The sequence below is a fragment of the Acinonyx jubatus genome, chromosome F2 (genome assembly GCF_027475565.1).
Source record: "Acinonyx jubatus isolate Ajub_Pintada_27869175 chromosome F2, VMU_Ajub_asm_v1.0, whole genome shotgun sequence".
In the NCBI taxonomy this organism is placed as follows: Eukaryota; Metazoa; Chordata; class Mammalia; order Carnivora; family Felidae; genus Acinonyx; species Acinonyx jubatus.
Genome location: NC_069394.1, coordinates 75,023,055 through 75,035,537, shown reverse-complemented (window position 1 = coordinate 75,035,537; position 12,483 = coordinate 75,023,055). Strand labels below are relative to the sequence as shown.

At 42.1% G+C, this 12,483-nt stretch overlaps 1 long non-coding RNA gene and 1 other non-coding gene across 2 annotated transcripts; one reads left to right on the top strand and one right to left on the bottom strand.

The window, feature by feature from the left end:
• Positions 1-794: 794 nt before the first annotated feature.
• Positions 795-875, bottom strand: LOC113594770 (small nucleolar RNA SNORD115). Its single transcript, XR_003415213.1, has one exon. It is a non-coding gene; the product is annotated as a small nucleolar RNA SNORD115 (small nucleolar RNA).
• A 1,234-nt stretch (positions 876-2,109) lies between these two features.
• On the top strand, positions 2,110-8,819 carry LOC128312848 (uncharacterized). The gene is made up of 3 exons (XR_008292679.1): positions 2,110-2,530; positions 7,526-7,948; positions 8,672-8,819. It is a non-coding gene; the product is annotated as an uncharacterized LOC128312848 (long non-coding RNA).
• The last annotated feature ends 3,664 nt before the right edge of the window (positions 8,820-12,483 follow it).

The following is a 12,483-nucleotide window of genomic DNA, read 5'->3' as shown; positions in this document are numbered from 1 at the left end:
TTTGCTTGACATTGGACATCACCTTTACCAGGCTTCCAAAGGCCACTCCAATGGTGATTTTGTCCATTCCCTTGGTCCTTGCCAGGGTATTAACCCTCGTGTCCCAAGAAAGTGTCTCCATATTAATAAATTCTTGCGAATCTAGTTCCAGCTTCCTTTATCAAAATTCTCAAAAATTCAATCCTAGATGTATCCCCTGGCTCCTGCTGTTTCTTTGGTTTTTTTTCCCCAACTGGTCTCAGCCTGTATAGAGATCGAGGTGAATGTTTTTCAAGGGCCACTTAAGGAAAAATTTCCTCTATTTACAATCTGATCAATTTTAGGTATAAAAGAAAGGTTCCTATCTCCAAAGGATCCCTTAAGAGTGACACTCAGAGAGAAATAAATTATATACATATATTTGTATTAGGTTCCCTAAATGAGTAAAACCTGTTGCCTTTGGGCAGGAGTCATCACTAATCCATTGTTCTATTTTGCATATATCAATGATCAAGGAAATCTACTCACTTGAGATCATTAGCATTATGGTCTGTGTAGCCTTGGGTAGAACGTCTCACTGAAAATCACAATGAGAGAAAAGAAAATGACCCTTAAATGTGCCCTACTACTAGGAAATATGTATCATTTAACAAAGCATAAAGTATGAGAGTGCGTTGTTCATTGAGAACTTCACAGACGGGTTAGGGCCATGTGAGATCCCTGCAAGGGACTGATTGTCTCGAGCCTCACATACCATTATTCTAATAGGGAAATAAGGAACCCCAACATCCTGTCCCGGGATTGTCACTGAGATTGGGCCCCAGTGTAATTCTCCTGAGGGTGACTGTTAGGTCATTAGCTCTCTTCAAGACAATATAAGTTCTCATCATTTACCTAACCAAGGTACTCCCCACACACCCACACATTTGGACCTGAATATGCTTTTACCAGGGAAGGATTGGGAAAATTCTGATAACAAGATGGACATGATTTTCCATGTATTCCATACTGGGCATCTTGCTGATGTAGATTGTATACAGTTATGTTGAGACAGTGAGGAAGCCTGTCAAATTCTCATCTTATTTACTACTTTTTTGTCCACTCCCAGTACATGTCCTGTTAATTTGTGTCTGCCAGAAAGCATGCACAAAAACAGGATTATCTATGCAAGAAATTTATTGAAAGAAGGAGCAGGAAAAAAGTGGGATTGCTTTCAGCCCACACTTCAGGTCTGACACCTGTGGAAGGAGAGAGGGAAGGAAGGGGATTGGCTAGGAAGCATCTTGGACTGTAGTGTGGTTCTCAGAAATTTTTGGCCAGGCTGCTAGAGAGCTCACGAGACCCCAAATTGCCCCTTGGAGGAGATTCTAAGGAACAAAAGGACCGATCTGAGGGGGGCAGCAGCAAGGCCATCAGGCAACGACGCAGCTTTCTGCAGGATATGTGGGTGGCACATTTTCACGGCTGCCACATCAACTATCAGAATAAGAATTTACGAGAACCATTATTCTGTAGCGGAACAAAACTGTATTTGAATCCTGGCTCTTTAACCTCGGACACGTTCTTGAACTTCTTGAAGTCTCAATTTTTTTCATCTGTGTATATGGAGATCATAGTAACTATTTCACAGTCTCATGGAGAGTATAAAATGGAAGCCCTTAACGTGGAATCTGGTTTGTACGTGTAAGTTCCTCTAAGTATATGGCTGCGAGAGACGTTTGCATTATCTGGCCAGATGGCTATTTTCTTCTGCTGCTATAGAATGTGCAAACTTCAGTCAGCATTCAAAAAATAATGCAAAGCCTCTTCTTATAATATGTATGAAGAATATGCATGGACTCACTTAACATTAGTTCAAATAGTGTGTAAAGTATTTCTGATGTCATAGGAATGAACACAATGTTTGCTGGTTAAACATCAATTTAGTATCTATAACTTAATAGTAAACAAATTTTTCAGCTGTAATAACTTTTATGACAAATAAGAAAAGGGGTATACTATGTTTTCTGGCATTTCTTAGCAAGACCTCTTTTAAAAATTACAACCCAGGGTGGGAGGGCAGGGAGGGGGGCGGTGATGGGTATTGAGGAGGGCACCTGTTGGAATGAGCACTGGGTGTTGTATGGAAACCAATTTGACAATAAATCTCATATTTTTAAAAAAAGAAAATATAGTTAAAAAAATAAAGCAGAACTTGTAAACTCAAAAAAAGATTATAACCCACTTCTTCTAACTCTCAAAATAATGTGTGATTGAAACAATGGCTCTGTCATAGATGAGTAATTAATTCTGGTTTATTGGTTAATCAGCTATTACAGAGTTTCATACTTCTTACTATGAATTTGATATTAGATGACAGAGATACTTGTTTTTACCTTTGGCCTAATGTTTTGGATCACTGTGAACAAAAATTCTAATGTTTACTTGAAAATGTTTCATTTAATGTAGGTTAACCATTTTAAGACCATTCAGATTTGAAAATCTTACATTACAGCAAGTAGAGGATGGAAATCAATCCCTGCATACTGAGAAAAATTAAAAAACTAAGAAGGTAAGCATGATGTATAAGATATCACTTTAATAATAATCGTATAATGGAAAATGTGATGCGAATTCGCTCAAAACAATGACTGATTGTGTCCATTGATGTCTAGTGACTAGGAATTATTAGAGAGAAAGTGGATTTGATGCCAGATCTGTCCTTGTTCGCCTGGTCTTTGGCGCTCCTCGAATGGTGTAGTGGTTGGCAATAAAGGGTTGAACTTCCTGCTTCTCCCTTTCACCTGTTCCCTTTTGTGTCACCCGCACATTCACCCATGTGTCCACGGCAGAATCAGCCCAGGATGAAGACATTGATTCTCCGTGTCATTTTACAATTACTGCCTAAGAAGTGTATGTCGAGTGATCAGGTTTTTCACAATATTTGTGGGGTCCTTGAATCAGATTCGGCTAATCCTATAATTGTTACTAAACATCTCACATCCCTTCTCTGTTCTAAAATTCATCTATTTTACTACTTTTGTTATTCTGCTTAGGTCCCCAATTAGAGAATGCTGTGTTGCATTTCTCACCAAACCTAACCCACCGCCCCTTCAGTGCCTCCTCACGGGAACAGATTGTTGTACTGAGGATGGTCACGGGGTGCTGAGATACTGATCTCTTTGGTTTCCAGGAAGCGTGGCGTGAAAGTCTTTAGGCTGCTGCTATCTAGGTAAGCAGCGTTGTGCATTTGTTCCAACACGCTGCACAAATTCTGTCATGCTTTATGTGGAAAAGGTGCGGGACAGCATGGTCCTAGACTTGTCCTAGATCCTTCTTCTCTGCCTCCCCAGAACATGGTCCCATTACCTTCTCACTCTCTCCGTCTCAGATTTTTAGTGTCTGCACCACGTCGTCTGCCTCAGTCACAGCACAACCAGGATTTCCCAACCTAGCATCCCAATACTAAAACGGACACACACAGACGTGGCTCCCTCCTCTCAATGGCATAAATTGCTAATAACAACAAAGAGAAAGAGAACCTCCGTGTTCAATTGAAACGGAAGAGCTCTGTAAGCTCAAAACACAATAATTAAGGAAGGATGACCATAAGCAGAAAGGGAGACCAGCAGAGCTAGAGAGAGAAGATGCCTGAGCCTGGGGGGCTCAGACAAAATGCCCGGAGCACAGAAATCCACTCAGTTTTCCAAAGCAAGTGTCATATTCTAAGAGAAATAGCTGAAACAAATATATTTGTTGTTCAAAGCAATGAGAACTTGGCACACAAACTGGCTGTGGGGTCTTCCCGAAATTCATTTTGACAAGCAGGATTGAAGAAGAAATGAGGCAGACGCCATATTTGCAGGAAGCAGTATGTTGTTGAGGCGAGAGAGGAGCATCTCTGTGTGAGAAGCAGCTATGGCGCCCCTGACCACTCTGGCCGGGACACCTCATCCACTCACACAAGTCCGTGTCATAAGGAACTTTGTTGTGCACCAGGGAGATTTCCTAAGAGCCTTCAGCTTGAAAGCCCTGGCCCCTTCCTCCTCAGAACTGCCCACGACCACTGGCCCAAGAAAAATGTTCTTCTTCAAAACTCTACTTTGAATACAAAGCACCAAGAGATTCTTTTTTTAAGGAAAAGAGCAAAGGAATAGAGAAAACAAACTGAAGATGAAGAACACTTAGAATAATGTTGGAAGAGAACAACGAAACTTTCGCCCAGACGGATTGTTGTGAATTCAAAAACTCGATGAAGCCAAGGGCCATAAACTGGAATGGAATCCGAAACAAAGGTGTATGGCAGTGTATTAAATGGCGTGGAGAAAAAGAGAACTGGTCAGGAACCCATTGACCCCTGAGCCACATCGCCACCTATAACTAAGAAACCACCTTGGGGAAAAAGCCACCCTGAGCAGATCTATTGTTCCCAGGTCCAAGCCCAGGCCTATGCTGTGGTCCCCACCACACATGAATAAACACCCCATGTCCCTCTTCATGACATCTGTGGCAGTGGTCACCAGACGCCGGGCTGCTGCAGAAATCCATGCAATACCACCACGCTTGCCAACACAAACAGCAGAAGTGAAATTTCCATCTCACCTCTGCCTCCCAGTGCGCATGAGAGCGCATTTGCTTTGTCAAATCTAAATCACGCCTCCAGTGGTGACCACATAAAAGTCTGAAAAATGGAGGCTTCAGCTTTTCAGTCGCTGCAACACAGGGAAGCAGCTAGAAGGACAGCAGTTAGGACCAATCTGCCATATCCATCAGCAAATACCTAAAGGGAATACTAATGCAATCATATAATCGATGGAGTTTGGGTGGTGTGAAAGAGAAAAGGGAGCTGATACCACGTAAATGTAAGGATTTCATCTCTGCTCATATTAGGTAATAGATATCTAACACGGTGTCTTTTCACACCACAAGCCACATAGAAAATAATATTTACATTCCAAATGCAGTGTATAGGTGATCCCCTGCTTCTGCCCTGTGGTTGGTGATACACCTAGAAGCCACCATACAACATGCTGTGCCATATTCACGGAGAAGCTCTGCTCTAAAGAATGAGAGAATTAAGTGTGAAATGCACTTTGTGAGTTTTTATCAAAATTATAAATTAAAATGCCCTGGATATTTACTTTACACGCATACCTTCACATGTGTAAAATGACATGTTTATACAGATATTCATGGGAGCACTACTGGCAATGGCCAAAGCTTGGGACCAATTTTATTCATATAGGGGGCCAGTAAAGTAAATTGTAATGTATCCATAATATAGATACCAATGTGCAGTAGTTAAAAGGATGAAACTTTCCTGTGCATCGATACAGAATGGTCTCTGAGATGCACCCTGTGTAAAAGCAGCAATATGAAATTAATTTGTGTTAAAAAGAAGACACACCAGTGCACGTATGTGTCTGTGTGTGTTGGGGCCTGTTCTAGAAATCCTCTGTCTTCCTCTTCAGGTGTGCTGTCCACCCTTCTCTGCCCTGCTGTGTGTTCTGAAAGGTTGAGCTGTACGGGCTGCTTCAGTGTGCTTACCTGCACTCTGGGTTCCCGTTGGCCTCCACAGATAGGAAACATTGAGAAGAGATTGGGGGGAGGAAAGACAGGGAACCCGGGGTCTGTGTTACCCCCTCCGATGTGGCTCCCTCTCTGTGGCTCACAATGAATCGGTTGTGGAGATTCATGACTATTTATTTAGTTCTCAGACCTAAGTCAGTTTTTAGATTGGAGACCCGACTGAGACAGGACTCTGTATATGGTGATTCTTCTCACAAACCTTCTCTAGAGGGACCTTGGCCATTTATCAGGGTGACTGCCCTAGGAAAAAAGAAAACCATAGATTTTCTAAGGATTATTAGTACTGGGTTTAAATTGTTGCTAATACCCGGAAACTGGAAATACCCCTGTAGTACGCTGGTCAAAGTGGGAGCTTATGGAAGTCACGTGATGGATGGACTGTTGGCTTGAGTTCATCCCAGAGAGAGTCCATTAGGAGTGTAGACCCATCCTGTGGTTACTTCCCCAATCCCGAAATATATAATGAGAAGAGACATGATTAGTATCAAGACAGCTTACAAGATAGTAAACCAAAGGCAACACCACATTCCTAAGGAAACCACATAGTTTTTCCTACCATCAACAAATTGAGAGGTGCAGGAGTAGTTATTCCTACCATATTTCCATTTAATTTACCTTTTTAGACAATACAAAAGCAGATGGATCATGGGGAAAGATTCTGTAGTGCTGCAAACCTTATCAGATGATGATGCAACCGCATCTGTGATTCCAGATGTTATGTCTTTATTGCAGAAATAAACACAGCCCCTGATACCTATTTACTATCAAACACTGTATTTTCCCCACTGATATCAGTAGATACTCAGAATGTGGCAAAGATAGAAGGAAGACCTTCATCAACAACCCTGCCCCTTGTCATCATATTGCCTAAGGCTGTGCTGGCCGATTTGGTAGCCATTAGCCACATGGTTGACCACTAATAATGTAGCTGGTACAATTACAGATGTGCTGTGAGAGTAAAATACATACCAGATTTCCAAGACTGAGTATGAAAAAACATTTCAACGTTATTGATTTTTATATTGGGCTGGGCTAAATAAAATATTAAACACATTTCATCTGTGTATGTTTACTCTTTAAGGGGGGGGGGTTACTAGAAAATATTAAGTGTCAAGTGTAGCTAGCCCTTGCTGTGTATTTTGTGTTTCTATTGGACAACGTTGGTCTGGAGGAAACTGGATTGTATTGATAACCAACAGAACATCAGAAATACCCATTAAATTGATGAAATGAAAATAACCAGACCCAGTAAGAAAGAAGTAGGACATCTCTGTGATGCCCTTGCCAGTTTTGTGTGTGTCAAGGGGTAAGTGATTCAGGGACCTGCCATTGCAGTGAAGATTCTGGGGTTCAGGGGTCTTTGTGAGATCTCTCCTACAGTGAGAGATACAGTGGTACGTCTTGCATTGCATACAATATATAAAGAAATACAACGTTTGGTGGCCCTTTTTGGCTTTTAGAGGCAACACATCCATATTTGGGCACGCTACTTTGACCTACTTATCTCTGTAACCCATAAGACTGATAGTCTTGAGTGAAGCCTGTGGGAAAACCAACCAACCAAGCAAAAATGAAAATTTTAAAGGCTCAGCAGCAGGTCCCACCGCCCTGCCCTGTGGGCCTTACGTCCCCCAAAGCCCCATGAGCTGTCTGTTGCAAGACCCAGAGGGGGAATCAGTGCAAGTCCCTTGGGCTTTGGAGTAAAGTCACTCTCTTTTGTACTGAGAATTATTCTGAGAATTATTCTCCTTCTGAAAAGAATCCCATAGATAACTACTGTCCCTGGTAGGTAATGCATGCTTACTCATGATGTATGAAAGAACTAACTGTCGTGAAATGGGTGTTATATAGCCTATTTATTCAGAAAAATTGACACACTCCAAACATTCCATTATAAAACAACACAAGTAAATAGTGCCAGCAAGAACTCAGACTCCCGGGATACTTGTTCCTAATCATCTGCCATTTTCCCTCTCAGCCCAATTCCCTGGCCTCATGGGATTTCCCAATGACCAATTAACCGAAGAGGAAAAAGCACAGGCCTCCTCTCCTTCTGTGTCTGCTGCTCTTCTGCTCCGCTCTGGGGTGGCCCTGAAGGCAGCCACGGAGAAAAATCTCAGAGGCTCCAACCTCAAATTGAAAATGTTGTGCGAAGCTTTGCACGGCCCATCAGGTTTATCCGAGATGCCATTATGGCTGATGAAAAGCATTGTGTGAAAGGAGAGATGGCCTTAAGTACAAATCTACACTGATTCATGAGCATTGGTTAGTGGGCTAGCAGGCCGGACATGGACTGAAGAAAAAACAGGACTGGATGGTTGTTGAAAAGGTGGTGTGAAGGAGGGGTACACAGATGAAACTTAGGGAGTTGTCCTGGGATGTGGAGATATTCATATGGCAGGTGAGTGCACACCATAGCCTCTTTGATAAACTCTCTAGTCAGTAGGCCTATGTGCAGAGTGGGCATGATGGCAGGGGTGGAGGACATGGATAGGCTCAAGAAAATGGACGTGGTCTCACCAAAACTTATCTGGTTGTTGTGACTGTTGAACACACAATTTGTAAACAGGAAAGACAGACACTGAGACTCAGTGAAGGATCATCCCCTATAGAGCCCTCTTCTGGCCGGTTGACTATATCTGACCTGTTCCATCCACCACTGATTACCTTCAGAGGCTTCAAGGGCAGCTATAGAAATGGGCATAATGGCCACGTTTATGTTACCTGTGTCTTCTGTCCTCTCCATATCCCACTCACTTCCATGAAGTACATTAGTGATGGCTAATGTTTTAAGTTTTAGGGAGAAATATGATCAAAGTGATATCACTCTGTGATGACAGTGTAGCTCTGTCCCTGAGGTGCGTCCCATGTGTAGAGTCAACCCCAAACTTTTCACTGGACAGAAAGATAACTGTGGTGGCTAAAGGACCAGCACATAGGGGACATAGATAGGGTTGACTATACTAGATACCCTCCATTTGTACCTTGAGATCCACCTTCCACCTCTCCATATTATTCTTTACCTGTAAATTTGGCCTACACAGACCACATCAATGAACTCTCTTGCCTTCTTCAATTGGGTTTAGTCCATGTGGAGCGCTAGAAGAATGCATTTTTTTTAAAGTAGGCTTTGCACTCAGCATGGAGTCCAATGCAGAGCTTGAACACATTGCCCTGAGATAAAGACCTGACCTGAGATCAAGACTTGGACACCTAACCAACTGAGCCACCCAGGCACCCCTAGAAGAATGCATTGTTGAGGACTTTTCTGAGGTGAGGAAACAGTGTTCCCATGGAGTTCACATTTTATTTTTTTAAGTTATTATTTTATGACTATTTATATTATTTAAAAAATTTTCAATTCCAGTATTATTAACATACAGTGTGATATTAGTTTCAAGTGTACAATACAGTGAGTTAATAATTCTATATATTACTCAGTGGTCATCGTGGTGAATGTTTTTTTAATCCCCTTCACTTATTTCACCCATCCCCCCACCCAGCTCCCCGTTGGCAAGCACCAATTTATTTTCTATAGTTAACAGTATTTTTTTTTCTTTTTGGCTTATCTCCTTTTTTTCTTTGTTCATTTCTTTTTTCTTAAATTCCACATCCGAGCAAAATCATATGGTATTTGTCTTTCTCTGACCGACTTATTTCACTCAGCATAATACACTCTAGTCCCATCCATGGCAAGATTTTATTATTTTTCATGGATGAATAATATTCATCCATATATATATATATTCATCCATACTATATATATATATTCATACATATATTCATATATTATGTTATATTCATATATATTCATCAATATATATATTCATATATATATTCGTATATATGTATTCATCATATCTTCTTTATCCATTCATCAATGGATGGACACTTGGGCTGCTTCCATAACTCAGCTATTGTAAATAATGCTGCAATGAACATAGGCATGAATATATCTTTTCAAAATAGTGTTTTTATATTCTTTGGGTAAATGCCCAGTAGGGGAATTACTGGACCAAGCACCAATTCTATTTTAATGTTTTGAGGAACCTCCATACTCTCTTCTACAGTGGCTGCACCAGTTTGCGTTCCGACCAACAGTGCACAAGGATTCCTTTTTCTCCACATCCTCGCCAACACCTGTTGTTTTCTGTGTTGTTGATTTTAGCCACTCTGACAGGTGTGAAGTGATATCTCATTGTGGTTTTGATCTGTACTTCCCTGACGATGAGTGACGTTGAGCATCTTTTCATGTCTCTTGTCCATTTGGATGTCTTCTTTGGACAAATGTCTGTTCACGTCTTTTGCCCACTTTCAGTTGGATTGTTTGTACACATATATTTTTTGGCCTTGAGTTGTATGGATGGAGTTTACGTTTTAGCAGGTGAGACACAAAATAAACAAATAAGGGTATGAAATAATGTCAAGTAGCACATGGAGGAAAAGAAACAGTTACATGAGGACTTATCAGGAGGCCTATCACAGACAGGTTGATCAGACAAGACCTTGCTAAGGGGTTTTGTTTGAATATGGACATTAATAAAATGAAAGGAGATTCCAGAGAAGACCTGGGGAATAGTATCCAGGCAGAGGAAAGTACACTTGAGGTATTGCTAGATGGTGGAAAAGAAAATGGAATCATGTAAGAGGTAAGTTTGGAGAAGGAGAGGCTTTAGATTGTGCAGAGATTTGGAAACTTAAATGGAATTTGGAGTGTGACAGGAAGTCAGTAGGTAGTTAGTGAACCAGAGAGTGGTATGATCTAATTTATAGGTAAAAAGACTACCCTGGCTGCTGCCTAAAGAATCCACTGGAAGGGGCAAAAGGGGAGCCATAAATTTGCTACTGTAATACTCTTGCTGTGAGCTGGTGCCTGTTTATAGTAGTATGGAGACTGGGAGAGTGCTTGGATAGGAGGAAATACTTTAAAAGCAGGGTTGATAAGCCAGGAGGCTCTGCTTTCAGAATGGATGTGGGCTTGGATGCAAAGAATTTGATAGCTAGGATATGACCTCAACAGCTAGGCCCACAGCATCGCCCTTAATTGAAACAGGGAAGATGGGAAGGGGGTTTGTGGGTGGAAGGAAATTAAGAATTCAGTTACATTTGGGATGCCATTTTTCAAGTAGAGAATGTTGGAAAGGCGGTTGAAGATAACATTCACCTTTGATACTCAGGAGAAAATCAGGATAAAAGTGTAAATTTGAAGTATCTTAGTGTCTAGATAAATTTTAAAACCATATACTAGCTGAAGAAACCTAGGGAATTTGTACAAATAAAAACAGGAAATAGCTAAGGTCTGAGATGCGAGCCATGCCAATATTTAGACTTTAGGAAGATGGGGAGGTGCCGATTAAGAAGAGAAGCGATGAGCAATGAATTCAGGAGGAAATAGCATGGTATCCTGAAATCCAAGTGAAAGTTGTCTTTAGTTAGAGGGAATGATGAACTGTGCCAAACAGTCATGAAAACTGGAGTCTGGCAACTGGCCATACAATTTGGCAAGATGGAGATCATTGTTGATCTTGACAAGGAATTACAACATAGTGGTGGTACCAAAAGTCTAAGTCAGGGTGAAGTAAGAAATGAACAGGAAGTAGAGAGGTACCACATCTGGTAAGAAAAATTCTTTGAGGATTTTTGATTTTTAAGGGAGCCGAGTGGGGGCGGGGGTGCTGGGTGGCTCAGCCGGTTAAGTATCCGACTCTTGGTTTTGGCTCAGGTCCTGATCTCTCGGTTCCTTGAGTTCAAGCTCTGCATTGAGCTCTGCACTGGCAGCATGTGGCCTGCTTGGGATTCTCTCTCTCCCTCTTCCTCTACCCCTCCCCCACTCACACTGTCTTTGTCTCTCTCAAAAGAAAGAAACTTTACAAAATAATGAAAACAAAGGGAGTTGAGACATGGGGTAGTAACCGGCAGGATCTAGGGTGCTAGAAATAATTTTTTTAAGGGGGAATATTAAACATGCTTAAAACCCACAACTAGAAGGCAGAGAGAAAGTAGTGAGAAATATTTTATGTGGTAGTAGTTAATGAAGCTCAGATTGGAAAGAGAAGGCAATAAGACCAGGAAGTGGGGTTCTGGTAAAATAAGAATGCTTTGGAGCAGGGAAAACAGTGAAAGCTGGAGAGACAGACAAGGTTGATCAGAGTCCTCTGTGTAACACTGTCCTTCCGAATTCAGATGACATTGGCTGGAATCCCCTTTCTGGTGCCATGAAAGCCTCATTCCTCCCATTGCCTCTGCAGATACAGTGCTAAAAGCAGGGACTGTCCTTTCAGGCTGCGGGCTTCTCAGAGGGCCACGCATTTAATGGGGGGGGCCCTTCACTTTGTGTATGCCACCCTTTTCCCTTCCCTGCTAGAGCAGGTGTGGATTTACTAACTTCCCATGGCGTCTACATGTAGAAGCCACAGGAAAGAGGCGTCACCTAAGCAGACTTTACAGAAGCTCGGCAGATATGGAAGGAGTTCACGTCGCAGAACACAAGTCACTTAAAATGGAGTGTTTGGCCGAACCTGTTCTGAAAAATCTCTCTCCGCCAACTCCAGCTCCAGCCTCCCGCTGGGAACGCGGTGCTCTCCCTGTCTGCCTAGTCTCCCTTGACCTTTCGTCTTGGATTCCTGTTTACTCCATGTTGCTGAAGGTTTAACTAGTTGAGTTTCCTTTTCTCCCGTCAAACCACATTCTGGGGACTCGTCTGCCACTCCCGGATCGCTTTTATGAGCATTTCCTTAAACGCGGACAATTCCATCCTTTGTAAAGGTTCTGGCCTCAGTAGTTCTGGCCATCCTCCCGCTGGGATGCCTGGCGGGGGGGATACGCAAGTTCACTTTTGACGTGCAGCAGTTTTGGAGTGTGGTTCTTGAAGTGCACCTGGGAGCTATTACTAACTGTGATCTGTTGAAGACTTGTGAAGTTAGAATGTTGCTGGTG